Raw genomic sequence first — 27,597 nt, forward strand, 5'->3', positions numbered from 1 at the left:
TCTAGCCCCAGCTCTGCTCTTTCCCACATACCCCAGGCTCCTGTAACTCATGTGAGGAGAGGCAGACAAGAAACCCAAAGAGTGATTTGCAGCATGAGGCTTGATAATTAACTAAATAGGATCCCTTGCAATGAGACCATATCACTTGTTTTTATTGCCACATTAAAATGTGAATCTTAAGCAAAACAAGAATATAAATCTTACTGGAGGATGCTGGAGTTTAAAACAATATATACACAAGTCAGTTCCCAATTGAGAGGAGCCTTTATTGGAGTCCATAAAGTGCTGTTTTTTGGTTTTTAGTAGTTTTTTTGGTTTGTTTTGTTTTTGCATGCCACAAGGTAGGGGACATCAAACTAGATCTGGGTTAGCGATTTGATAAATAAGTAGAATATCTGGGTCCCAGCAGGATTCTTGAGGAGCAGTCCTTAAAATCTCCTATCAATGAGCAACATTCCATAGACAAGCCTTATCCAGTACTGTGTTTCTCTCTGGGGGGCGGAGGGGCCCTGGCACTTGCAGCAGGACGGTCTTCATTGGAGGGAACTGTATTGTGCATTGCAGGACACTTACATGCCTGGGAATAGACCCCATCCCAACCCCCAAAATGCACTTCAATACATTTCCCCCATAAGGCCACAGGGGCAGCACTCCCCTCCGACCTCTGTGCGGCACATATCAGCAATTGGCGAGCCGAGGCTGCCCTCGCTCCGCCCAGCTCCAGTTGTTCCCTCCGTGCACGTGCGAGAACGCCATCTGGTCCTGCCTGCCTCCAGCTCTCCTGATCCTTCAGAACAGGGAAACAGGAAAAAGAGGGCAGAGGAGAAAGAACAGAGAGCAGAGCAGGGTTGCCAGGGGATATTTTCTTACTAAACGTAAAATCTTCACCCTTAGACAAATGTAACATGAACATCTCGTTATTAATGAGTCAACTAGATGTTACAACTAATTCAAAAAGAAGGCTCAGAAAGACACCCATATAAGAAGGGGCTCCAACAAGTTTGTGAGAAATGTGAATTATGAAAATGTATGCAGAGATTTCATGGTTTTTTTTTTTTTTGCACCAAAACGAAGTCAATTCACCTTTTCATTCCATTTTCCCACAAGCTTTTTGAAGTCCCTGTGTATTAACTCTCCAGAATGCTGAAATAAATGCAGATGGAAGGAAATTGGCCTGCGTCTATGGGCCAACCATCTCCAGCCTTCCACAGGGCACACAGTTTGCATTTTATGGCAAGAAGCACACGAATGCTCTAGGATCAGAATTCCTGGGGTAGCTCCTGTTGACAGAGTCGGAAAAAAGACGATGCACGAGAGTGCTCTAGACAGGACCCCCACCAATCGGCTTGGCCTGTTTCCAAAGCCTTGCCCGGTTTTCCTGACAAGACGGGTATATGTGTTGAACACAAGCACCAGAAGCATCGGGACCCGGGGGCAGACAGGGTGCGTGCCAGGATTCTTTTTGGTTTTCATGAAAAGGGCAAACTCCATAGACATCTTCCTATTGGCCATGGCGGCAGAGGTGCAGAGGTGGCTTCCTGGGACCTGTGTACACTTAGAATGAAACCCCAGCTCCTTCCCACAACCACAGGGCCCTGCTTGATCTGGCTGCGGCTCTCCCTCCTCCCCCACACTCTGCCCATTGGCAGGCCAAACTCATCCCTTTGCAAACTCATCCCTTTGCAATCTGGTTCTTCCTGCTGGGAAAGGCATTCCTCCAGATGTTGATGCCTTCGATGGCTCCAGCGAGACTGTAATTGCAGATGCTTTAGGAAGTGGCAGCTTAGCCAGGCCTCGCCACGGACAGGCTTCTGAGCCACACCACCCTGTTAGTTCCCCGGGCGAGAGCCCCCGCGGGGGAAAGTGGGGAAGAAAAGAGCCCGGACGTGATGGAGGTGTGGCACTGTGTTTTCTGCTGTTACTCAGAGTGGGACTAAAGATAGCTAAAGAGAAAACTTAAGTGTTTTGAACACTTGGTTTTTGTGGCCTGGAATGATTTTACCTGCCACATAAATCACTCTGTGGGATAACTCTAAAAATTTTTGTAGCTTTGTGTCTTTTTTAAGAAAATTTTATTTATTTATTTATTTGAAAAGCAGAGTTACAGAGAGGCAGAGGCAGAGGCAGAGAGTGGTCTTCCAACCACTGGTTCACTCCCCAAATGGCCACAATGGCTGGAGCTGGGCCAATCTGAAGCCAGGAGCCAGGAGTTCCCTCCAGGTCTCCCACATGGGTGCAGGGGCCGAAGCACTTAGGCCATCTTCTACTGCTTCCCCAGGCACATTAGCAGAGAGCTGGATCAGAAGTGGAGCAGCCGGGACTAGAACCAGAACCCCTATGGGATGCTGGCACTGCAGGTGGCAGCTTCACCTGCTACGCCACAGCACCAGCCAGCCCAGCAGGTCTGGGTCTTGCATAGTAATGTGCACAGAAGGTGAGAGCTGGAGGAGGCAGAGAAGCTTGGAATGTGAGCTTTCGCCAGTCTACCCAGGTGTTCCTCACCGCCTTGACCTGAACTTCCTGTGCATATTTGCTTTGTCAGTACAGAGATGACCATGGACCTAAGTGCTTGGGCCCTGACACGCATGTGGGAGACCCAGAAAGAGTTCCAGGCTCCTGACTTCAGCCTGGCCAAGCCCTGTCTATTGCAGCCATTTAGGGTGTTAACCAGCGGATGGGAGATTCTCTCTCTCTCTCTCTTTCTCGCTCTTTCCCTCCCTCTCTAATTCTACCAGCTAAAGGTGGGGGCTGGGAACTCAGTCCAGGTCTCCCACGTGGGTGGCAGGAACCCAACACTTGAGCCATCACAGCTGCCCCCCGAGTTGGCGTGGGCAGTGAGGTGGACTCAGGAGTGAAGTCCAGTACTCCCACGTGGGATGGGGGCACCTCAACCATGTCTTAACCCCTAGGCCGAAACCTACCTCTCCATGACCTTCTGAAAGCCTCTGTGTTAACTGAATGTGTGTGTATTGCCAGGTCTGTCCTAGGGGCTTGGGATACGGGAGAGAACAGGTTCTGTCTGCCGTTGAGAACCTTGGGGTCTGGCAGGGGAGGGGGACAATAAGAAGTCCAGCACACGGCAGGGCAGGAGCAGACAAGTGTTTAGGGAAAGATGACAGTAAAGAGGATGGGGGCGGGAGGGAGGGGTGGAGCAGGTCGAGGTGTGGTGCGGTCAGGAGAGACTGCGCTCAAGCAAGGGCTGAGGACGGTGAGAGAGGAACCAGGCATCAGGTTGAGGGGAGAACTGCAGCAAAGGCCTTGGGGGGCAGGGAGGGGCGGGGCCACGCTCATTAAGGATAAAGACAGGGAGAAGGTTAAGGTGCCCAGAGCCAGCGAGGGGGCGAGGGGAGTCAGGAGCTCACAGGGGCTGCACCGTGCACAGCTCATGCTCCTACTCTCGTGGGAAATGCGTTAGTTTTCTGTGGCTGCTGTGACAAAGCACCACCAACGAACGTGGTGGCTCAGAACAACCAAATTCGCTCTCTCACAGTTCTAGGGGCCAGAAGCCCCACATCAGGCTGCCTGGCCCCACATCCAAGTGTCGGGAGAACTGTGCTCCTGAGAGGTCTGTTCCTTGCCTGACCCAGCATCTGGTGGCAGCTGCAATGCCTGCAGTGGTCCGTGGCTGTGTCACTCCGTTCTCTGCCTCCATGGCCACACTGCTTTCTCCTCCTCTGTCTGTTGCAGAAACCACCTCTGGCTTCCTCTTACAAAGATAAGTGGGATTGCATTTTGGAACCATGGCGATACTACGTCAGGGGAGGGGCAGACATCTGACGTAGCAGTTAAGATGCTGGTTAAACCACTCACGGCCCAAATCAGAGTGACGTAGGTTCTGCACCTGGCGCTGGCTCCTGACCCCAGCTTCCTGCTGCCACAGACCCTGGGAGGCAGCAGTGATGGCTCAAGTAGTTGGGTCCCCGCAACCCACGTGGGGGACCTGGTAGAGTTTCCAGCTCCCTGGCTTTGACCCAATCCAGCCTTGGCCACTATGGCATTTGAGTGGACGGGAGAGCTCTCCCTCTCTCTATGTCTCTCTCTGCCTCTCAACTGTATAAGTTAAATTTTAATAATAATAACCCAAGATAATCACCCCATCTCAATATCCTTGATAACTTCCACAAAGAACCCCCTCTTTTTTACCATAAAAAGTAACGCAGGAGGGGCTGGCACTGTGGCGCAGCAGTTAAAGCCCCAGCCTGCAGTGCCAGCATCCCATATGGGCACCAGTTCGAGTCCCAGCTGCTCCATTTCCAATCCATGGCCTGAGAAAGCAGTGGAAGATGGCCTAAGTCCTTGGGCCCCTGCACCTGATTGGGAGACCTGGAGTAAGCTCCTGGCTCCTGGCTCCTGGCTCCTGGCTTCGGATCAGCTCAGCTCTGGCTTTTGCGGCCGTTTGGGGAGTTTATCAATGGAATGGAAGATCTCTCTCTCTCTCTCTGTCTCTACCTCTCTCTGTAACTCTGTCTTTCAAGTAAATAAAATAAATCTTTTTTTAAAAAGTAACACAGATTCCAAAGATTAGGACATGAACATTTTTGAGTTTTTTTTTTCTTCTGTCTACCACAGGGACCCTTGTAGGGTTTTGAGCAAAGCCAATCGGATTTACCTTTTAAAAAGATGAAAGATTCCTCTAGAAGCAGGAGAAAGTATAGAAGCAGGAAGAACTTAAGGTCGGCAGGTTGTCATGGTGACCCAGTTGAGAGATGCTGGTGGTTCAGGTCAGGGTGGTTGCAGTGGAAATGGTCCAGTTCTGAGCGTATCTGAAGACAGAATAAAGCATCACCTTGAAGGTTACGTAAAAAAGCATGAGAGAAACACGGACGTTAATGTGTCTCCAAAGTTTGGGAAGGAGTATCCAGGAAAGTGGAGAGAACTCTGACTGGGAAGCACAGGGCTGCTGGGGGGGAGAGGGGGGAGGCTCAAAGGAGATGGACTGCTTGAGGCAGGCGAGGTCAGAGATGCCGGTTCGACATTGCTATGCTCTGAATGTCGGCGTCCGAGAATGATGATGGAAACCAATACCCAATGTGGTGGTTTCAAGAGGATGGGCCTTCGGGGAGTGACTCAATCATAACAGGGCTCTGCCCTCATGGGTGGACACGGAGGTCCTCCCCACTGCCAGGTGAGGACACAACAAGGGGCATCACCTGTGGCGCACAAAGTGAGCCTTCCGTCATCAGACACCGCATCTACTGGCTCCTTGATCTTGGATTTCTTAGCCTGCCGAACCATGAGAAACGAATTTATATTATTTATAAGTTACACAGTCGAAGACATTTCATTACAGCACCATGGATGGACTAAGAGAGAGATGCAAGTGGAGATGTCTGACAGGCATTTGTGTGTCTGGAGATCCAGTGCAAGGCACGGGTTCTAGGCAGACAGGTGGCCTCAAAGCCAAGGGCAAGAGGCGATCAGCAAGGAAAGGAAGTCAGAGATGGGGAGAAATCCCAGAACGCGCCCAGGCCATTGCAGCACTGGAAGGAAGGGGAGACGAGGAAGAGTCAGAGGAGGCTAAGGAGAAGCGTTCTTTGGAGTGGGACTAAAACCAGCAGAGCAGGGGGTCCTGGGAAGCTGGAGGAGCGGCGTGCAGGAGCAGGAAGGATGGACCACGCCACATGACGGTAGGTCAAGGAAGGCGGAGACCACGGGTTCTCCTCGGATGAACGCAGGGCCATTGGTGATTTTCACAGAGTGGTGTTAGAAGAGTGAGGAGGGATGGCAGGGGAGGACCTATGTCTCTTTCAGGGAGTTTTGCTACCACGGGGAGCACAGAGATGGGATGGGGAGCCGGTGGGGGGAGGGGAATTGAGAGAAAGCCTCTCTGTGTTTTGCTTTATTACATTTTTACTTTCATTGGAGACAAATAGCTGCATGCTTGTATGCTCATGGGAATGACTCAGTAGAGAGAGAAAATTGATGATGTAGGAGAGAGGAAGATAAATTGCTGGAAGAGTGTCCTTGAAAAGACAAGAAAATGGATATTTATCTAAGCTAATGTATACAGAGGCAAAGTGCGTGGGGAGCAGACGCAGCAGTGAGCAACTGTGGACACTCTCTGGTCGCTTCAGTTTGCCCAGAGAATTAGAATCAGCTCCTCTGTTTGAGCGAAGATGGGAAAGGAAGTGTTGGGAGTTTGAGAGCCAACTAGGAGAGTACAAGAGGGTAGGGGGCGGGGTGGGGTCTAGTTCTACGGGTATGCACTGCCTACATCTCCGTCAGTGGACTTGACCTCTGGAGAAGCCTGATGTTACACCAAGTGCTCCAACCACACCTGTGTTGAGGAGGAAGGATCATGAGACCTCGGGAAGGGCTGGTTTTTGTCCGTTAGACTGAGAAGGGCCAACTTCTATAGTGGTCCTTTTTGCGAACACATTTCAAAGTCCCCGGGGGAAATAGGGTGACAGCCAGCTCAGGGCTCCAATTGCGTCTCAAGCCTCCTTGTGGGCAAAGGGCTGCTCCAATCTCAGAACGGGGAGGGGGGCAGTGCTGGGGCAGGTAGGGAGCAACCGTAAAGAGAATCAAGGTGGCAGACGCTCTCCGAGGGAACAGGGAGTCAGCACCTGCTGTGACAGTTCTAGAAAGATGGTTTAGGGCAGGGGAGTAGCTCAGCCTCAAATAAATGCCCTCCGACCCACAATCTGGGGCTTCCTGCTAAAATACGTAAAATAGAAGACCATGGACTGAGAGGGCCAAGTGAGCATCTTGGGGATTCCAAAGGGCTGGGGCTATTTGGGGCTTGGGGCAAATATCTAGAGCCACCGTGTTCCTGGTGTGGAGGAGCAGGTGGCCAGGGACAATGGCTGTGGGCTGCGTGGCGGGGCTCGCAAGCCTTCTGCTCAGATGGCCCTCGAAGGGATTCGTGCACCCCCAGACTCCAGCCTGCAACCTGTCGTTCAGAGAACAGAAGACACAGGGGCAGACGCTCTGACAAGTGGCCTCGCCTCCCGCTGGTCGGCCAGGCCTCTTTGGGAGTTTTTCTAATTCTTTCCGGCACCTCGAGGAAATGGGAGAGACTAAAGACAGCGGATTAAACACTTCCAGCTGCTGTCGGGCTGCTGACAGTGGCAGATAAGAAGGGACGTGCGGCACGTGCTGAATGCAGGCTCTGTGGCTGCATTCACACGGCTGGTGCTCAGGGCACTTGCAGTTATCTGTCCAGACCCTGTCACCCCTGTCGGGGAAGCAGAGCCAAGGGAGCAGTGGAGCAGATGTGTGAGGGTTCACCCTTGCCCAGCTTGTCCATGGCTGCCCCAGGCCAGTACACAGACCCTGAGGACACTCCCTCCTCCTCTTTGTACCTGTACAGGTGCAAGGAGGTGGGTTTTGGTGAAACAGGCAACTCTGGCCATCCAAAGGGCAAGCCTGTGTGCTGTTAACTCCTGTACCTCCCAAATAAGGAAATACTGATATTTTTTGAAAGGCACACACACACACACACACACACACACAGAGAGAGAAAAGGAATCTTCCCCCATCCACTGGTTTATTCTTGCAACGTCTGCAGGAGCCAGGAACTCAATCCAGGTCTCAACACGGGTGGCAGGGACCCAAGTACCTGAGCCGTCACCTGCTGCGTCTCCAAGTGTGTATTAGCAGGAAGCTGGAACCAGGAGTGCGGTTAGCACACAAGCCTAGATACTCTGATGGGGACGCGGGCATCCTAAGAGATAGAGAGAGCTGGCTCCTGCAGGCGTTGCAAGAGTAAACCAGTGGGTGGGGGAAGATTCCTCTCTCTCTCTCTCCCTCTCTCCCTCTCTCTCTCTCCCCCTCTCTGCCTCTCTCTCTCTGCCTTTGTCTTTAAGTAAAATGAAAATAAGTAAAAACTAAAATAGGAGAATAGATCAATTAAATCGATGTCTTTTCGGTTGTTTCTTTCCTTTTCTTAAAGTATGGGAGCCTTTTCATAAATAAAGAAAATTCCCTAGTCTTGTACAAGGGTACTTCAGAGTCTGTGGGAAAATGGAATTAAGGAAAGCTTACTTTTGTACAAAAACCTTTGAAATCCACATAATTTTTCACAATATACACTTTCCATGTACTTATTGAAGATCCTTCTATGCATGGATTTTCAATTTTTTTTCACTAAAATAAATTTATCTTTTAATTCTACTTTTCCACAAAATTTTAAAGGCTGTGCATTCTTTTGGTTGTTTCTATTCCTAAAGATTTACTTATTTATTTGAATCAGCAGAGTCACAGAGAGGCAGAGAGAGAGAGAGAGAGAGAGAGAGAGTCTTCCATCTGCTGGTTCACTCCCCAGATGGCCGCAACGGCCAGAGCTGCACCAATCTGAAGCCAGGAGCCAGGAGCTCCCTCTGGGTCTCCCACGTGGGTGCAGGGGCCCAAGGACTTGGGCCATTTTCTGCTGCTTTCCCAGGCCATAGCAGAAAGCTGGATAGGAAGTGGAGTAGCCAGGACTTGAACTGACGCCCATATGGGATGCCAGTGCCACAGGTGGAGAATTAACCTACTGTACCACAGTGCCGGCCCCTTATTCCTAGATTTTTAGGGAAAAATATTCACATAATAATTTTAAGTATAGTAGTCCAAGGGTTGGCAACCTTTTCCTATAAATAAGCCAGATGGTAAATTTTATAGGCTTATGGGTCATTTGCTCATGCAGTAAAACAACAATAGACAATAGGTCAACCAGTGGTTATGACCATGACTGTCTTCCAGTGAAACTTTACTTATAAACACAGGTGGCAGGCCAGGTTTGATCCAGGAGCTATAGTATGCTCACTCTGGTGTGGTTTCATAACCAATCTCCTCCACTCTTTTTTTTTTTTTTTCTTTAATTTATTTATCTGAGAAAGCAGAGTTACAGACAGAGAAAGGGAGAGACAGAGAGAGAGGTCTTCTATCTGTTGTTTCACTCTCCAAATGGTTGCGATGACCAGAGTTGGGCCAATCTGAAGCCAGGAGCCAGGAGCTTCTGCTGGGTCTCCCACAGGGGTTCAGGGGCCCAGGCATTTGGACCATCTTCCACTGCTTTCCCAGGTGCATTAGCAGGGAGCTGGATGGGAAGTGGAACAGTCGGGACTCAAACCAGCATCCCACAGGGATCACAGGCTGAGACTTAACCTACAGCATCACAGCACTGGCCCCTTGACAAGGTCAAGGTTAAACTGAGTGAAGGAGGAGCTGGGGCCAGCATTGTTGTGCACCAGGTTAAACCACTGCCCGTGATGCCAGCATCCCATATGGGTGCCTGTTTGAGTCCTGCTGATGTGAAGACAGCTTCTCATAAAATTCTCATGTGTGCACTCTTGTAGTTATAGCTCACCTCTTGAGCTATTTGTCCAGTCCTCTTTATTTTTTCAAGTGTTCATTTATTTCTAAGGCAGAGGAACAGGAGGAGGAGAGAGAGAGAGAAGGTGAGAGAGAGAGAGAGGCAGAGACAGAGAGACAGAGCTTTTCCACCCATTCATACACTCCCCAAATGCCTGGGCCAGGCTGAAGCTGGGAACCAGGACTTCCCATGTGGGTCACAGGGACCCAAGTACTTGAGCCGTCATCTGCTGCCTCCCAAGGGGCACAGTGGCAGGAACGGAACTGGGTCCTAAGCTGGGACTCAAACCCAAGCACCTGATATGGGGTGTGGACATCTCAGCAGCAGCTTAGCCCACTGCACCGCAGCGCCTGCCCCGTCCTCTTATTTCTAAGTCTTATTCTTCCCCACCTCTAATAATCACATGATATGAGCCCCACTGAGGCCCAAGAGCCCCCTTTCCTCCCTCAGCACCTCTGCGCATGTGGTTTCCTGGGCTTGGGACTCTCTCCCCCCAGCCCCATACCTCCTGAGTTCCTGCTTATCTCTCAGACCTCAATTTACATATGATTTGCATATCAGCAGAACTGGTCAGAGGGCCAAGGAGAGAGACATCCTTGGCCCTCACCAGCATTAGCAGGAGGAAAAAGAGGTGGGAGGGAGAAGTGGGCTGGGAAGTCAGCAGGGTAGGATGTCCCTGTTCCCAAAGCCTTAAAGGAACTCTTCAGGATTTCCCCCGCCAGCCTGGGCTTGTGCCGAGTCTGTCACATCATCTGGAGGCTCTCTTCTGCCTGGGAGGGGAAGTATCCGGTCGTTGACACTTCCCAGATGTATGGAAACCCTACTGCTGTCCCACCACCCCCACTCCAGTGCACACATAGTCCGTGCTGGGCCTGTGGCAGATCAAGTCGCTTTCTGGAGAATGCCCAGTAGAAACCGAGAGTCAGTCTCCCATACACATTGGGTGACCGTGAGCCTTGAACCAAAGAAGCCAGAAATGTGTCTGTCAGTAAAGAAGAATCAAACAGGTGTAAGGAATCGAATGGCTGGAGGACGAGCCGGGGAGCCCTGCCCGGCCCCCCTCCCTGGTCATAGTCCTCTCTGAAGTCCAGCTGCACCCCTGCCTCGGGTGCTTTGCAAAATCTCCATTGTGGAGGAGGCAAGTTACCTGCTGTAAACAAAGTCCAGGGCAGCGGAATGCCATCCTGCAGACTGCCCTGCTTAGTCCTGATGACAACCCGCAGGGAGGCAGACGCCCCACTTTACAGGTGCTTCTGGTTACATGGAAATTAGTCCTGGATTGAGGTCAGGGAGACTTGAGTTCCATTCTTAATTCTGGAATGACTGCATGGGCGGGAGCAAATTGACTTCTTTTGGCCTCATTCTTCCTTGAAGAGTGATTTAAGACTGGCTGAAAGGTTCAAACATCCTGTGTGTGATTTATGAATTCACTGTCCATGCCCTAGAAGATTTTGAGTGGGCAGACGCTGTCACCAGCTTGGCGTCCCTCTCTTCGACTCCTCAATGCATGAATCGGATTACATGGTATCTCAGATGCATTCGGATTCGAAAATTCAACAGCTCATTTTCTGGCCTCCGTTACCAAGAGGTTCATTCTCAATCCTGGAAGAGCTGAAAAAAGGGCTAATAAATTTGGTGGGACATTTGGACAACACGGTAATAGAACCACTTGAATCCGCAATGATTTTTTTTTTTGGCTCTGAAAATCTTTGAAATGCTTCCTTTTTATTATGACTGCACAGATCATTACTTGGCAAAGAAATTTCCCCTAATATTGATCTATGAACATAAAGAATTACGTGTCAGGATAAAAAAAAAGTTATAAAAATAGAACCTATTAACTTCTTGACGATAAACGTAGGGGCTGAATTTTCATGAAGACTAACCAGCAAAAGCTATCATCAAAACGGGTGAGCTAAGAAAACACAAGCTTAATTGATTTACCCTGAGTCAGTGGTTTTCAAGTTAATGTTCTCCGGTTGTGAGCCTCCAAGAGTTGCTTCAAACTGTTGAATGTTGAGAACTGATCAGTGAATTCCGGTTGATTGTCAGCTCCCATGGAGCTGTCTGCTTGACTGCCATCTGCACCCTGGTGTCCCAGCGGCCCCCACCCTCCGCCCCTTGCCTGTGCTAGGATTTCTTGGATGAATGAAATTCCAGAAAGCCTGGATCCTGGAACGCCACAGCATTACTGGGGAGACACACATACCAGCACTGGGTCTCACTGAGCTCAGATGGAAAGACCCATTAAAATCCACTCTGAGGATGAGGGGTCACAGGGAACGCCAACAAGCGCTTTCTCAGAGCGCCTCAACATTTGGAGTCAAATAAAATGGGGGAATTCCTGACAGCCTTCAAGCAGATGAGACAGGAAAGCACACGCATTCCAACAGCAGCTCCTGGCGCACATCCGGCTTCCAGGAAACGATTTTTACATCAATACATGAGCTGCACACGTTTGTGGAAGTTTCACAGTTTTCAAGGGCAAACTCACGCTGCATGTGTGCTTGCTTACAAATAAAAGGGAGACCAGCGCCGTGGCTCACTTGGTTAATCCTCCGCCTGCAGTGCCAGCATCCCATATGGGCACCAGGTTCTGTCCCGGCTGCTCCTCTTCCTGTCCAGCTCTCTGCTGTAGCCCGGGAGTGCAGTGGAGGATGGCTCAAGTGCTTGGGCCCTGCACCTGCATGGGAGACCAGGAGGAAGCACCTGACTCCTGGCTTCGGATCAGCGCAGACAGCGGCCATTTGGGGGCAGGGGGAACTAACGGAAGGAAGACCTTTCTCTCTCTCTCTCTCTCTCTCTCTCTAATTCTATCTGTCAAACAAATCAATAACATCTTTTAAAAAACAAAGCAGAAACTGTCTTTTTCTTTTGCAGCCGCGATCTCCCCGCTGCACCTCCCTTGGGACGCACACACTTGGCTCAGCCATTGCCAAGGGCATTCTTCCACACTGGCTGTGAGGCTCCTTCCTCGACCCTCCAATGACGTCATTAACTGACGCTCGCTTCCGAAGCGGAGAGAACTCATTTAACGTGGCCGACCACTTTGTCTACCTGAGGCATCTAAATATTATGTTTCTCTCCCCCTGCAGGGGACAGACAGACAGACGGACAGACAGACAGATGATAAACAGATACTGAAGTTTCCCTTGCCTTGGACGGCACTGTAACAGCCCTGAATGTGCCTCTGTTCCCGCTCCAAGCCCTGTGATGCGTCCTCCTCCACCTGTGACCGCGCCCGGGCCATCCTTAGCCGCCACAGCCTCCCATTGGCTTTGTGTTTTCCGAGTTTGAGAATCTCCGGAGGTTCCAGGAAAGAAGCCGGGCCGGGGAGAAAGGTGGGGACAGACCTGCTGAGCTGTGCTGGTGCTGCTCCCCTCCCCGTGCCGCATCGCTCTCCCTCTGAACACAGGAGAGGGCTGCCAGGGGCCCGCACGGCCTCGGGCCAGGGCCTTGTTCCGCACCGGCTTTTCTTCGCTAAGCAGGAACCCAGGGCTGATGGCGGACAAAGGCGGTTGAAGCGCAGTTTGTTATCCTCCCGTAGTGTCCTGTTCCCGCCCATCACACTCTCGTAAGCCTTGCTGCCTCGTTAGCTGTTGTCTTTTGGTTCAACATCTGCCTTCCTCAGACGGACTGGGGAAGAAGACGGAGGAGATGTCTGTCTGTCGTCCCGCACCAGGGAGTCGGGTGGCACTGGTTTGTGCGCGTCCAGTGGACGACTCCTTACCTGAGGCTGCGGGTGGAGGGAAAAGCCGACATTTCCGGAGCACACCCTCCACCCTGCCACCTGGCTGGATGCTCACGGACCACACGCACCACCGCTCCGAAGGACGTGAGAGACCCCCGCGGGACCCTCCCGTTGGCGTGAGCAAGGGAAGACGAGGACGGGGAAGTGGCATGAAACCCCAACTGGGGTGGGCGGGTCCTGGTTTCCCAAGGGCTACAGGAAACGTTTAGAACTCCATCCTGGCTGCGCTCGGGCTGAACCTTTTGTGCCACTGGGGTTTTCTCTCTCTTGGTGGAGATACCAAGTCCACTGTAGCCCCGAGCCTGAGCCCAAGCCCCAGCAACGGTGGCATCGGCAATGGAGACAATTGAGACAATTGATTCTTTCCTGCCATGGAAAGCTCAGAGGTAGGTGGTCCCAGCAGGAGGAGCAGAGACTCAGGGACAGCAAAGACTCAGCCTCTTGCCACCTTTCTGCTCTGCCTTTCTTAGGAGGTCTCCAAGTCTCCCCTCATGGTGGCAAGAAGGTTGCCACAATTCTAAGAATCATGCCCTCACATAGCAGAGAGCTGGATCAGAAGAGGAGCAACTGGGTCTCGAACCGGTGCCCATATGGGATGCCGGCGCTTCAGGTCAGGGTATTAACCCTCTGCGCCACAGCATTGGCCCCTCCTATGAACTTTTTGAAGTTCTCTTATACCAGTGCCCCTTCCACGTGGGCAGGGAGGGGACTGGGGGAGGGGTGGGAACAAGAGCCCCTGAGTGCAAGGCTTGCACCTGTGCACACACACACAGCTGGTCGGGAGCCCACAATCGTCATGTCAGCCCAGGCTTGGTCAGGGTGGGGAACGCCAAGCACCCGAAGTTTTTTCCTCCTCAATTGGAACTGACACTTCCCCACGACAGGATTACTTTGAAATCAAGAAATCACAGCGCAGATAGTTCATAAAGTTATTTCTGTCCCACCTTGCAGCATGGATTACAGAGGCAGATCAGCCGAAGCGTATGGGCGTTCTGCCTGTGGGCCCCCGTTTTATTGCCGTCACCTTTGAGATCGGGGGTGTGGTTAGCTGGGTGGGGGTAGCTCGCAGGGGATGGGGGATGTAGCTGAGCAGGTCTGAGGGTCTCAAGCTCGCACGGACCCTACCTGATGCCTACTCTACCCAGCCCCCTCCAGGAAGGGTCTGGGCAAGCATATCACGTGTCCTGGGGGAAAAGGTGCAGAGGGCATTGGGTAAAAAGCACCAGAAAGGTCACATCCAAGAGTATTAGCTGGGGATGGTTAGTCTCTCCTGTCCCTGCCGCCTGCAGTCATCCATGGGGACAGGTGTGGAACATGAGCGATTATCAGCCCAGGAATCCAGGAGAGGCATCCAGGACTTGGGGAGGCTTAAAGCTGCCGGTCGTTGTGTATGTAAAAAAGAGAAGGCAGTGAAGGAGGTTTATTTGTCATGCCAGCATTTTCCTTACTGGAGGCTGACTGTGGCTGAGGATGAGGACCCAACAATGAATGAGCCTTGTCCTCCAGAAGCTCCCAGGCTCATGGGGTCATTGAGTTGAGAGCCAGGACAGGATGCGTCCAGGGTGCTGTGAGTGTATTGTAGAGGGCTTCCTGGAGGAGGTGTAATCTGAGCTGGCTTGTGCTTAGGAGGCCTCTTGGACGTGAGACTGCCTCCCAGGTAGTTGGATCTGGATTACCGAGACAAGAAAGAAGGCAGGTCCAGGCTGAACCCACTCTAAGAATGACAGGTATGGGACTGACAGGTTAGCGAGGTGGTTCGGAGTCGCCCTGGGTTGACATTCTGGCCTTGTCCTTTGGCAGCTCTGTGATCTTAACCGTTCCACGTCTCAGTGTCTTGCTATGGAAAGAGCAGGCACACACAGCTCACTTCACAGAGGAGAGGACCAAATGAGAACATCCACGTCACAGGCGAGGATGGTGCTGACACGCTGCGAGGGCACCCAAGAGCCCAGCGCTGTCCCCGTGGCAGAGCCTGACCTTGTGCCGGTCTTTCCGAGGCGACGAGGGGCTGAGGGACACCCCAGCCCCACTCTTGGGTTCCTGGGGCCCCCACCACACAGAGACTTAAGGACAGCTTCTTGCGGGTGACAGAAGGCCAGCAGGGTGTTTGCACATCCGTCACCTGTTGAGCGGAGGAGCCCTAGTGCCTGTTGGCTTCCATGTGAAGTTAGATGGTGCAGAGCCCAGTCTACCTGGTGCAACCAGGACAATGAACTTGCAAGTGGCTTAAGGAGCCTGACCCACGTCCCACACAGAGATCACTGAAGAGAAGGGGCCTGAACTCAGGCCTCCTCCACCACAAGCCCAAGGCCCCTGATGACCTGTCTGCCTTCCTGGAGTCTCCTGCCTGGCTGGCCAGCCGAGCTGGACTGAATTCATGGAGCCAGCCAGGCTCAGAGGCAGAAAATGTCGTCTGGAGAATTTTCTTGGATGTTTGCTTTGAATATCAAAGCTCTTTTTAGACTTAAGGGGCAGATGCTAAGGGACGGATTCACTTAGGCTTCTCTGGCAGTGGGAGAACAGGGGCTGTGAAGCCGGAGCCCTGAGGGACCCGTAGGAGAGGGAAGCCAAGCCCTGGCCCTCTGATGGGTGTGAATGGGAACTTGACTTCGCATTTTAACCCCGCTCAGCTGTTCATCCAAGGAAAGCTGCAGCCGAGGATTACAGAAAATCGGTAGCTGGTATTATTAATGCTAGCCAAAGCAGCCGTTTGCACAGCAAGTAATTGGTGGTGTTGTCTTCTAATGGACAGGCGCTTCTATTATTTAAGTACGAATTAATTCATGTACTAGGCAATGTATTGGTTTTTACGTAGGGTCTCATGGCAGTCCTCTAAGCTCATTCCCTCTTCTTGCCTTTGGGTAATTAAAATGCACCATTTAACTGCTCTGTGCGTGGGACTGCATCCCCTAGGAGAGCATGAAAGGGGCCATGTGGAAGCCCTGGTCGTGCCAGTCTGGCGCTTTGCTTACCAGGAGAATTTCCAGAACACCCCTTCCTGATCCATGCATGCAGTCTTCCCATATCGTTGGCCTCCTTTGGCCCGTCGGTAAAAGGGCAAGTTTGCAAAGCCCGTGCCTGTAGCTGAGCTTTGACAGCAACGACCTGGCAGCTCCTGGCTCCTGTGCAGCAGACAAGTCTCCTGGGCAAGTCCTTTTCCCCCTCCGGGGTCGCTGAAGGCCTCCCAGGGCATCTAGAATGCTTGGGGCTCTGCATTTGAATGAGCCGATGGACTCAGTGACCCTGGATCCTTGCAGGTGTGTTGAAGGTTCTGACCACTGCAAGCAGCAAAGGGTTCATGGGCCAGGATCATTGGAGGATGCGCTGCCGGCAGACGCGCGCTGCCTGTTCCCATTTAGTGTCTCTGCATCGCCCTGCAGGCTGAGTGTCGCTGCTTGGCTCCTTCCAGCCCTTCTGACCACAGCCTGCACATCAAACACGGTCTGCTGGACCTCAGCTGAGGCTCTAGGCTGTTCTACAGGATACTCCAGAGTGTTTTTCCACACTTAGTTACAAGATGAGAGTAATCGCAGTCCAGTTTTTGGACACGTTAAATTTGTGTGTGTGTGTGGTTTTTTTTTTTTTTTTTTTTTTTTGTCTCAGGAAGATGAGAGAAGGCCTTGATGGGCTTTCAGCCTCACCTCTCGAGGTCAGGGTTGAAAGCCATGTGTGGGAAAAACAACTTTAAGATGCACAAGTGGTGGACCGCAATGGCTGACGTATGGCTGTGCGTGCCAGTTGCTTTCAGCAACCTTGAGAGGTCAAAATTATGGATTTGAGCTGCCTGCAATTCCATTAGTCCCAGCGTCAACCATCTATCTTGCAAATGAATGTTAGTGGTTGCACTTGCTCTGAACATACTGGTGCTGGGTTCCCGTTGGCCGCGGTGCGCCTTCCTCGCCCTCTCGGACCTACGGATACCTGACCCACCGCTGGGAAGGCTAAGTCTTCCGCCACGAGAAGTCGTATTTGCCTGCCAAATCCTGATTTCCAGATGTATTCGCCAATGGCTCTGCTGTCATCCTGCCGATCAGATCCGACGACAGATCCTGAATCTCCCTCAAACGTGTGTGCACAGTTGTGAGCACAGTGTCCTGAGTTAGGGCCATGGACAGCACCTCCCGGGCCGCTCCACACCATTTGGAAGAGGTCAAAGAAGCAGACGTGGGTACATTTTCAATAAGAAAACAGGGGACCAAAGGACCACCCAAAATATCGACTTTGGAATTCCTCTCTGTTGCAAGTCATTAAGAAATAATGCAGGTAAAAACAACCAAACTTCTCCCTTTTATACAGAGAAATAGTGTCCTAGATATTAAAATAAGCCTGAGGCTAAAATAAATAAAAAGCATTGTGGTACAACTTCAAAAACGAACAGCCATATAAGGACGAGATAACCTAGATGTAAGCTTTGATGTTTATAATTGGTCTATATTAAAAGAGAAATTATAAATCCAATAAATGGGTTTTGCGAGAATTAGTATTTGAAGAAACAAAGCATTAACTTGGATATTCTTCCCACAGCATTTTACAAAATAATAATAGTTTTCAAATGGACGAGACAGATAAGAGAGGAATAAAAGGAAAATGAAACTTTAAATTTTGAAGAATTGTAGAAGGTTTTTTTTTTTTATCTGATATCCATATGCTAAAGGATTTTTTAAACATAAAAGCAATGGGGAGGCGCTGGCACTGTGGCACAGTGGGTAAAGCCGCCGTCTGCTGTGCTGGCATCCTATGTGTTTGCCAGTTTGAGTCCTGGCTGCTCCACTTCCGATCCAGCTCTCTGCTGTGGCCTGGGAAGGCAGTGGAAAGTGGCCCAAGTGCTTGGGCCCCTGCATCCATGTGGGAGACCCAGAAGAAGCTCCTGGCTCCTGGCTCCTGGCTTTGGATCGACACAGCCCCAGCCATTGTGGTCATTTGGGGAGTGAACCAGCGAATGGAAGACCTCTCTCTCTCTATCTGTGTAACTCTGACTGTCAAATGAATAAATAAATCTTTAAAATAAAACAACAATGGGGAAAGATCAAGCAGATTTGGCTAATAAAAATTTAAATCACAGTATAAAATGTCAATGTTCATATATCAAAGACAAGGAACTGTAAAAATGATTATTAAGAAAGGGTTCTGGGAAGACAGCAGTGACAGCGGCACGGTTTTAAAAGCTCCCAGAATTCTCAGATAAACAAGCCGCTCTCAAGAGCAACTAAATAACAAAACGCCAAAAATCCACACAGCATTTTCAACAAAGTGCAGCGGCACAGCATCCCCACAAACCCCCAAACGTAATCAGATGGGGAAACCACCGGTGACTCCAAGGTCTACAAGAGAGCAGCACGTGTGCCGCAGGCAGCTGAGAGAGGGACGGGGAGCTGACAGATGCAGTAGCACACAAGTGGGATGCACAGGGGGACGCACAGGGGGACACCAGGAGAAGCAGAACCCAGGGGGGATTTTATCCGATTGTGTTAGCCAGGGTTCTCTGGAGAAACAGAACCAATAGATTAGATAGATAGATAGATAATAGACAGATAGGTAGGTGATTTTTTTTATTTTTATTTTTTTATTTGACAGGTAGAGTTACAGACAGTAAGAGAGAGACAGAGAGAAAAGTCTTCCTTCCGTTGGTTCACCCCCCAAAATGGCTGCTACGGCCGGAGCTGCGCTGATCCGAAGCCAGGAGCCAGGTGCTTCTCCTGGTCTCCCATGCGGGTGCAGGGCCCAAGGACCTGGGCCATCCTCCACTGCACTCCCGGGCCACAGCAGAGAGATGGACTGGAAGAGGAGAACTGGGACTAGAATCTGGTGCCCATATGGGATGCCGGCGCCGCAGGCAGAGGATTAACCAAGTGAGCCATGGCGCCAGCCCCTAGATAGATAGATCGATAATAGATAGGTAGGTAGGTGATAGATAAATACTTATTAGGAACATTGGCTCATGCAATTATGGAGCTGAAGAATCACACAATGAGCCATCTGCAAGCTGTAAACCCAGGAGAGATGATGCCGCAACTACCAATCCAAGGCCAAAGGTCCTGGAACAATAGGGACTACTGGCGTTAGGTTGAGAACGTAGGGGCTGGCCTCGTGGTGGAGCAGGTAAAGCCTCTGCCCGCAATGCCAGCATCTCATAATGGGCACTGGTTCAAGTCCCGGCTGTTCCACTTCCAATCCAACTCCCTACTGGTCCAAATGTTTGGGCCTCTGCCACCCGTGTGGGAGACCTGGATGAAGCTCCTGGCTCCTGGCACCAGCCGAGCCCTGCGCTGGCCATTATGGCCATCTGGGAAGTGAACCAGCAGATGAAAGAGCTCTCTCTTTCTCCTCTTCTTCCCTCTCTCCCTCTCTCTGTAACTCTGACTTGCAAAATAAATTAATAGATCTTTTTTTTTTTTTTAATTTAAGAATGTAAAAGACCTGAGACTCAGGAACTCCAGTGGCCAGCGGAAGTGGAAAATGGATCTCCTCACTCAGGAAGAGAGAATTCACCCTTTCTCCACTTTTTTGTCTATTCAGGTGAGCCCCCGACAGACTGCGTGACAGCTGCCCACGTTGGAGAGGGGCGCTCTTCACCGGGTATACTGACGCAAATGCGACTCTCCTTGAGAAACGCTGTCGCACACACAGCCTGGGATATCACCCCAGCTCTTTGGGTACCCATCAGCCCTGTCAAGTTGAGACATACGTGGAATTAACCATCACGCAGACTCACTGGTTGAGGGTGCAGTGGTCGGTGATGAGGCCTGCGGGGGTCCCAGCAGCAGCAGCCTTTCCCTTACCCCTGGAGCTCCTGAAGGTGAGCAGTCAGGGAGCCCCTCCGAGAGACTTCTGGGTATTTGCACAGATTGTGGTAGCAGCGCGGTCATCCCGAAGTTACCGTGTCCATGCGGTGGGATACAGCAAAGGGTAGCTAAAGCAGATTCTGTTATTACCTGGAGAACCAAGGTTGTGGGCATGGAAGAAAGGAGGAAAAGGTGTCCCCCAGATGAGATTAGGCGCAAACCTTACAGTCCCAAGACTGAACTGGAAGTGTAAGTATGAACTCAGGGGGTGTCTATGCGTGTGTGCTGGGTTCTGCTGGGATCTGACACCTGTACTCCTAAAAATCACCCCAGGACAAAATTGTACAATACAAATCACCAGAATGATGGTAAAACTAGGGGTAAGGGCACAGCACTCAAAAGCTTCACCAGCGGCCAGTTCTAAAAAGCATGGGAATCTTAAAAAAATGGTCACTCCATACAAGCTAACTGGCTCCGAAATACATAAATACTATATAGACGTGCTACTTGACCTTGAAAGAGGCGGGAAGCCAGCGTATGGGAGTGGGCACTGCTAGAGCTTTTGCATGGGCTACTGTGACACGGTGGAAGGAGGCGCACCTGAACTCGGACACAGCATTGTCAATCTTCCGAAGCCGCAAATCTGGACCGTGTTTTTCTGCCTTGAGATGGAGGCGGCCCTTTGAGGCATGCATTGGTAGCAGGTACTCGTCTCATTAAAATGGAAAATTCTGCCTCCTGTCTGGCCTTCTTCAGTTAACTTTTGTGTCACTGCTGGAAATTCTTTCGCCGCTTTCTCATCTATACTTGCAGTTTCTCTGACAGCTGAAAACTCCGGAAATCATAATGATGTCTGAAATCACCAAACCAGTCACTCACAGCAGTACAAAAGAAAGTGCCACTTCTGCAGGATCAGGCGATTTCTGTTTAAGGTTGCGGGCTATGGATTGTGCTTTCTCTTTGATTTTGCAAAAGGCTACGTGTGGCTTCCTTGCTGTTCTGGGGATTCTCACACGGCTTCATTCAGCCTCGTGCAGTTTTATTCCTGCCCTTGTTAGTTCGCTGGCAGAAAATCACCCACAGCCAAACACACAATTTGCTTTGTGCTCTGCTTGCTCCCTAATACACTGATTGTGTTCGAACAAATTAACATTTGCAAAGCAGGTGCGATAGCAGAACTGGCTGTGTGCAGTTTCTCCCCTCCCAGCTCCTTAGCTCTGTCCAACTGCAAGGACTGAAAACAGTGGCTCACCTCACAGCAGAATAGCCACCAGCGTCCTTTTTTTTTAAAGATTTATTTTATTTATTTGAAATACAGTAGACAGAGAGAGGTCTTCCATCCGCTGGTTCACTCCCCAGATGGCAGCAATGGCCGGAGCTGCGTCGATTCGAAGCCAGGAGCCAGGAGCTTCTTCCAGTCTCCCACATGGGTTCAGGGGCCCAAGCACTTGGGCCATCTTCTACTGCTTTCCCAGGCCATAGCAGAGAGCTGGATGGGAAGTGGAGCAGCCGGGGCTAGAACTGGCACCCATATGGGATGCCGGCGCTTCAGGCCAGGGCGTTAACCCACTGCGCCACAGCACCAGTCCCATCCACAGCATCCTTTGCACAGACATGGTCTTAGAACATCACCTCCCACTAAAATGTATCAGGGCTTCTAGGAGAGGCAGCTGGTTTCAGGACTGGGGCAGGAGAGGAGTCAGGAGCATCTCATCAGTCCAGAATGCTATCAAGAACTATTCCCACTGCCAAAGACAGAAACACTTATATTTCAATAAGGATCCAAATTCTACAAATGCATTATTATTATTATTTTTTAATTTGGGAGGCAGAAAAAGAGAGACAGCTACCACTTGCTGAGTTCGTTCCCCAAATGCCTGCAGTAGCCCCTGACTGGGATCAAACCCAGGAGCCAGGAGTTCAATCCAGGTCTCCCGTGTGGGTAGCGGGAACCCAATCACCTGAACCAGTGTCTCGGCCACCACGCCAGCATTTGCGTTAGCAGGAAACTGGAGTCAGGAGCCGAGGCTGGGGATTTAACCCAGGTACTCCAATGTGGGATGTGGGCACTTTCAATTACTAGACCAAATGCCCACCCTATAAATTTAATTTAATCTATCACATCTGTTTAAATCCACAGGTTCCTAACACTTGAATAAAGTAACTGGCCATCTCCGGGTGGAGGGGAGGCACATGCTCATGACCTTGAAAACTGAAAAACAAAGACAAGAATCAAACATAGGCCCCGCCTTTCCTTTGGGAACTGTACCACTGGGTGAAAAAAACTGTCAAAGAGAGCAAATGTCTTTTAGGAAAGCATTTCTGGCCAATCAATGAACAAGAAATGGTGGAATTAGAACATGGCCATGACGCAGCCCCTAGTGAGTGAATGGATCTTGGCACTGAACTTCGGGAGCTGCTCATGTCACAGAGACCTGCAGACATTATTTGCCTCCTGATGAAAAACACACAGCTATAATCCTGCCAAAGCGGCCAGATCTAAGTCTAAGCAGCCCTTTGGATCCAGCTACCAATTTGCAAGAAAATGGAGAGCTCAGAGGAACGTGGTGAACTGTTCCTTAAATATGCAATCAGCGAGCCGGCGCCGTGGCTCACTAGGCTAATCCTCCACCTTGCGGCGCCGGCACACCGGGTTCTAGTCCCGGTTGGGGCGCCGGATTCTGTCCCGGTTGCCCCTCTTCCAGGCCAGCTCTCTGCTATGGCCAGGGAGTGCAGTGGAGGATGGCCCAGGTGCTTGGGCCCTGCACCCCAGGGGAGACCAGGAAAAGCACCTGGCTCCTGGCTCCTGCCAGGATCAGCGCGGTGCGCCGGCTGCAGCGGCGGCCATTGGAGGGTGAACCAGCGGCAAAGGAAGACCTTTCTCTCTCTGTCTCTCTCTCACTGTCCACTCTGCCTGTCAAAAAAAATAAAAAAAATATGCAATCAGCAAAATCTGACTGTGGGAAACCTCACAGGTTAAGGACTCGGGCCCTTCAGACAGCAGGTGTTTAAGAGTGACAGGGAGTCTGGCTAGAATTCGTAACTTAAAGGTATTTTAAACACTTAGCAAATTTTTAAAAAATTGGCCAGTCTAAATTATAGTATCCTAGGGACGTACCTGGAAGAAACACAAGACACCGGTTGCTGTAAGAATCAGGATGGCAATGAGGTTAAACTTACAGAGGAAAAGAAAAGAAACTAAGTGTGGGAACTTCAAGAGGTTCCTGGAAAATGGAGTGAAAATTCTGAGTTTATTGTGGTGCAAAATTCTTTCTGAGAATAGTGCATAGTTTTTCATAACACACGTTTTCCACACAGGAGGAAAAATGTTTGGCACCAAAACTACTCTTTTGAATCAGAATAAACTCATACTGTTCATTCCATTTCACTACAAACCTTTATTTTTAATTTAATTAATTTTTTAAAGATGTATTTATTTGAAAGGCAGAGTTAGAAAGGGAGAGAAGGAAAAATAGAGATCTTCCATCCACTGGTTCGCTCCCTAGATGGCTGCAACAGCCAAGACAGAGCCAGGCTGAAGCCAGGAGCCAGGAACTTCCTCCAGGTCTCCCATGTGGGTGCAGGTGCCCAAGCACTCGAGCCATCTTCTACTGCTTCCCCAGGTGTATTAGCAGGAGTTGGATAGTAAGTGAAGCAGCCATGACTCGAACCGGTGCCCATATGGGATGCCAGCACCGCAGGCCAGGGCTTTAACCCGCTGAGCCACAGCACCAGCCCCACCACGAACCTTTCGAAGCACCCTCATATCTCCTGTGCCACTGTGTGTGTGGACTGAGAGTCTCACCTACTATGTGTCTGTGCTTCCCTCCTCTGCCTTATCTTAGGGTTTTGCAAAGGTTTGCCTCTCCAGCCCCATCTGTGGCCCCAGCAGCAACAGCAGCAGCGATGGGACCGTGCACCCTACAAGGCTACACTCGAGTTTCCTGACATGCTCTAGGTCAGCCCTGGCCCTCCTGCCATGGGCTGAGGCGGTTCCCTGGGCCGAGCGAAGCAGCCACGTCTTCCTAGACTGGCTTTCTAAGATCGTGGGAAAAAACTGGTGCCGTTTCCTCCATCTAGGAAAAGAAAACAAAACACCAAATGCTGGAGCTGGAGGAGTTGCTCTCCTCCCAGTGCCAGCAGGAGCCCAGGAGTCCTGGCAGGCTGTTTCCAGACAAGCCAGCTGGGTGAAGACTGTTCATCAGAGCAATGGAGGGAGAAAGGGAGTGAGCCAAGGGCAGGATGAAGGCCAGTGGCAGAGGCAGGAGTGGGAGACAGAGGGCACCACCCCTCCTGGGCCGCAGCTCTGATGTTTTATTCAGGTTGTCTGCAAATGAGCCAGCAGAAGCAGCATTAACAATACATGAGATGCATTAGACTGAGGAGAGGGTGGAGGGGGAGATGGGAGGGTCTGGCTTGCCAGCGCGGCTCACGGGCCCATACAAGCCTCCCGTCTGCTCACCAAGGTGGGCCTATCTCAGGTACCCTTGTTGCTCTCCCACCTGTGGGCAGGCCATCCCCAGAGGCACAAACTCCACGAAGCAGACAGCTCTGCGAAGCCCAGAGGTCCTTCTGGTAGATGAGAGTCAGCCTGCAAGGGGAACTCATCGGATCAGAGCCCGGGGTCACACGTTCACACCCAGTCTCGTCGCTGAAGCGGCCACAGCTGCAGTCCAGCAGGCAGCGTGGAAACAGCGACTCCTTGATTCACGCTTTACAATTAACCAAGGGCTTCCACAGACATGTTCAAGCACGTCTCCCAACAACCCAAGTAGTGGGAGTGACCATTTATATAGAATAAACAAGCCAACTGAGTAAGGTTACCCAGAACCTGGGAGTTCTCACCTTCAAGAATTCAGAGGGGCTGGCGTGACATAGCGGGTTAAGCCGCCACCTGCAATGCCAGCATCCCATATCAGCGCTGGTTCAAGTCCTGGCTCTCTGCTTCCCGTCCAGCTCCCTGGTAACGTACCTGGGAAAGCAGCAGAAGATGGCCTAAGTGCTTGGGCCCCGGCATTCATGTGGGAGACCCGGATGAAGTTCCAGGCTCCTGGCTTTGGCCCGGCCCAGCCCTGGCTGTGTGGCTACTGGGAGCGTGAACCAGGGGAAGATCTCCCTCGCTGTAAATAAATAAATCTAGGCCAGCGCCGCAGCTCGCTAGGCTAATCCTCCACCTGCCGCATTGGCACACCGGGTTCTAGTCCCAGTTGGGGCGCTGGAGTCTGTCCCGGTTGCTCCTCTTCCAGTCCAGCTCTCTGCTGTGGCCAGGGAGTGCAGTGGAGAATGGCCCAAGTGCTTGGGCCCTGCACCCGCATGGGAGACCAGGAGGAAGCACCTGGCTCCTGGCTTCAAATCGGCGCAGGTCTGGCCATAGCAGCCATTTGGGGAGTGAACCAACAGAAGGAAGACCTTTCTCTCTGTCTCTCTCTCTCTCACTGTCTAACTCTGCCTGTAGAAAAAAGTAATAAATAAACTAATTAATTAAAATAATTTATGGATTTCATAATTAATTCCTTTTGGATAATTACCATAAACTCAAATCTCCACTTCCTATCCATTTACCCAGACTTCAAGTATATCTTTCCTTCCATCCAATAAGCATGTACCAATTATTTCTGTGGGCCAGGGATGCCTGAGCTAGGCAGACAATAGGAAATCCCAATAGCCAAAGTATTCCACTTTTTTTTTTTTTTTAAGATTTTTTTATTCATTTTTTTGAGAGGTAGAGTTACGGACAATGAGAGGAAGAGACAGAGAGAAAGGTTCACTTTCCAAATGACTGCAATGGTCAGACCTGCACCGATCTGAAGCCCAGAGCCAGGAGCTTCTTCCGGGTCTCCCACGTGGGTGCAGGGGTCCAAGCACTTGGGCCAACTTCTACTACTTTCCCAGGCCATAGCAGAGAGCTGGATTGGAAGGGGGCAGCCGGGACTAGAACTGGTGCCCATATGGGATGCTGGTGCTGCAGGTGGAGGATCAACCACGGTGCCGGCCCCTGCTACTATTTTATTCTATAGCCTATCAACCTGCCGATTTTCCTTTCACATGGACTCCAATTGCACTATAATTAGTACTTCCTATTTTAAAGATGGTGATAAGTGTTTATGAGGTACTCACGCACTGCCAAACGCTGTGGTTAACCAGTTACCAGTGTTGTCTCATTGAAAACTTTGAGTCCACAACTCTTATTTTAATGAACTAAATCTGAGACTCAAAGAGATGAGACAGTGCTGTCATCCGCTGGTTCACTGCCTGGATGCCCAAAGCTGCCTGAGTGAAGCCGGGAGCCAGCAACGCACCCCAAGTCTCCCGCGCAGGTGGCAGGAGCCTCATCATCGCATACGGGGGAGGCTGGAGTCAGGAGCTAGAGCCAGAACTCAGATCCGGGCACTTGGACGTGGGTGCAGGCATCTTAGCTGCGCAGCTTTCCCACAAGGCCAAACGCTCCTCCCTAATCCACAACGCGTCAACCCAGAGCTCGCGCTCCACCCTGAGAGTCGCTCACGAAGGCTGCAAACCTCACCTTCTCCCACCCGAGGCCCAGCACAGCTCCCAGATCCCAGCAGCACCGACACCACCTGGGTCCTTGCTAGTAATGCAGATTCTTGTCCTCCCCTCCCCCCCCAAGACCAGCTGAATCAGAGACTCTAGGAGGCGGGGCCCGGCTGCATGATCCTATGCCTGCCGGAGTTAGGGAAGCCCTGCGTAGACCATCGCCTCTCCAAGCCCCGGCTCCCCCCTCCCTCTGGGCGCATCCCTTAGGCTGTTCCCTCAGCCACCACTCGGAGGAAGGAGGCAAGGCCGTGGGCACCTGGATTGCCGCCTTCCACCTTATTACTCGGGATGCTTCCTAAAACTCAAGATGCTGAACAAAATCTCGCTTGCTTGCAATTTAATCCTTCATTTGCCTTGCGGATAAGTCACAGGAGAGAGCTCCCAGGAGGCCAGCTCCCTTGTACTTAGGCAGAAACCCACCTGGGAAGGAAAGGCCCAGGTTCCCCAGCCCAGGAAGAAACAAGAGCATGGAGGGCTCTGGAGGGGGCTGTGCCAGGCCACAGGTGGGGGTGTGGGCGGGAGTTCATGCAACACTGGCACAAGACGGAGCCAGATTAGGGGAGGGGTCCACCCAGACAGAAGAGGCATATGCAAAAAAACGGGTACCCCTAAATCAGAGAAGCCAGCCTCCAGCCCTGGGCGGCGCGTTACCCACATCTCCCCAGACCAGGGACCCCTTTTCTTCCCTCTGTGATGCTGTCCTGGCCGCTCACGGATACCAAGAGAAAGAGCAGGACGGCGTCCACTTATGCACTTAACGAGTCTTTGTGGGGATCGTGCTGTCTGCCAAGTACAATGCCAAGTGCACAGATCCCGCTTCCCGAAGATACACGGGCAGCGACCTCTCAATCAAGGGCACACTTACCATCTGTGGCCGCATTAGCGGGCATGTAAAGGGGACTCTGGTGTCGCTCCCCCTCTTCGCAGAGGAACGACACTAAACCCTGCGTTGTTCTTTTGTCTGCTCGGCCCTCCCCAGGTTTGCTGCTGGTTCTTCCCGGGTTGGCTACCGACCCTTCCACCTCCGTGGAAGGGCGGTTCCCCCTGCCACTTTCCCCACTTCCGCGGGGGAGCGGCACACCGCCGGCCGGCTCTCTTGGGGGCTGCACAGGTGTTCCTTCAGATAGATGTTCCTGGTGCATGTTGTCTCTCTCCTCCTTTATAGTCCTCTTCCACCAATCCCAGCTCTGCTACCCACACGCCGAGTACGC

General features: G+C 51.3%; 2 long non-coding RNA genes across 3 annotated transcripts in view; one reads left to right on the forward strand and one right to left on the reverse strand.

The window, feature by feature from the left end:
* Positions 1-13,615, reverse strand: LOC127484652 (uncharacterized). Of its 2 annotated transcripts, XR_007911801.2 has the most exons (4): positions 13,029-13,615; positions 5,151-5,223; positions 4,610-4,763; positions 1-787 (listed from the first exon to the last, which is right to left on the reverse strand). It is a non-coding gene; the product is annotated as an uncharacterized lncRNA (long non-coding RNA). The 2 variants fall into 2 exon arrangements; XR_007911802.2 differs by lacking the exon at positions 5,151-5,223.
* The window catches only part of LOC127484651 (uncharacterized), a 22,939-nt gene continuing 7,585 nt past the window's right edge, over positions 12,244-27,597 (forward strand). Inside the window, exons 1-2 of the long non-coding RNA XR_007911800.2 lie at positions 12,244-17,312; positions 19,455-19,565. This is a non-coding gene — a long non-coding RNA (uncharacterized lncRNA). The remainder of the gene's footprint in view (positions 17,313-19,454; positions 19,566-27,597) is intronic.

This window comes from Oryctolagus cuniculus, chromosome 20, assembly GCF_964237555.1.
Source record: "Oryctolagus cuniculus chromosome 20, mOryCun1.1, whole genome shotgun sequence".
NCBI lineage: Eukaryota > Metazoa > Chordata > Mammalia > Lagomorpha > Leporidae > Oryctolagus > Oryctolagus cuniculus.